Below are 1,019 nucleotides of genomic sequence, written 5' to 3'. Positions count from 1 at the left end.
CGCGCTCGGGGCTGGACTCACACCTTCACTGTGCGGAGGGGCGCTGGGCGGCCTCAGCTCCCATCGCAGCCCGCCTCCGCTCCGCTACACGCACCGCCAGCCGGCCCAGCCCTAACGGTTCCCCAACGGCTCCCTTAGGGCTCCCCAGCCGACCCTCTCTCCTCTCCCCTTCCCTTCTCGCGCTGCCCGCGCGGGCACGCTCCGGCGTCGCCTAGCAACCCGCCCCACGCGCGGGAGGAGGGGATTGCCACAGCACGAGGCGACCACGAACGGCAGCCCCGCAGAACGCAGCACCTCACGCGCCGGAAGCGCTACCCGGCGGCGGCGGAAGCGGCCACAGTTCCGTCCTCCTCCCCCCCGCCAGGGCGGTGCCGAGCGGGCGGTCGCCGCCGTGGTGTCGCGCTCCGCCTCTTTCCCGCCTCTGGCCGGCGGCGCAGAGGTTGCTGGTCGCGGTGTGCTTCGGGCGCTGACGTGCTGAAGCCTCGCTGCTACTGCGGGCGCCTGCTGTGGCTGTTGGGGGCCTGCGGCCTGCCGGGCCGCGCCTTCGCCTGTAGGTGTGTGGCTGCTGCCCGCACCTTCGGTGTCGGCTCGCCGCCGCGGCGGGCCTGGCTGGGGCCCAGCCGGGCGGGGTTCTTGTCTGGGTCCGAGCTGTGCCTGGAGTCTCCTGCAGCGCCCCCGTAATGCGGCTTCAGAAGAGCAGCAGTCTCAGGGGAGAGCCTCCACAGGGCTTTCCGTTTGGCTGTCTATAAAAAACCCCACAGCCGTTTGGTTCAGTTGCTGTTAGTTATCTCATGTCCTAGCAACAACAATTGCTAGGATATCTTGCCTGTATATTTTTTTCTAGGTCCTGTTAACTATTTATAGAGAGCAAAAATTGTATTTTTTCAAGTTTTACAAGTTTTTGGAATTTGCATTCTCCTTTTTTGGTATGAAATAGCTTACAAGAATGCTTAGTTTCCAATTGCAACATCTCAGTGCTGCTGCAAGGCATAGAATACTACAGTCTTGAAATACATATT

Source organism: Gavia stellata, chromosome 5 (assembly GCF_030936135.1).
Source record: "Gavia stellata isolate bGavSte3 chromosome 5, bGavSte3.hap2, whole genome shotgun sequence".
In the NCBI taxonomy this organism is placed as follows: Eukaryota; Metazoa; Chordata; class Aves; order Gaviiformes; family Gaviidae; genus Gavia; species Gavia stellata.
This window is presented reverse-complemented; position numbering follows the sequence as displayed.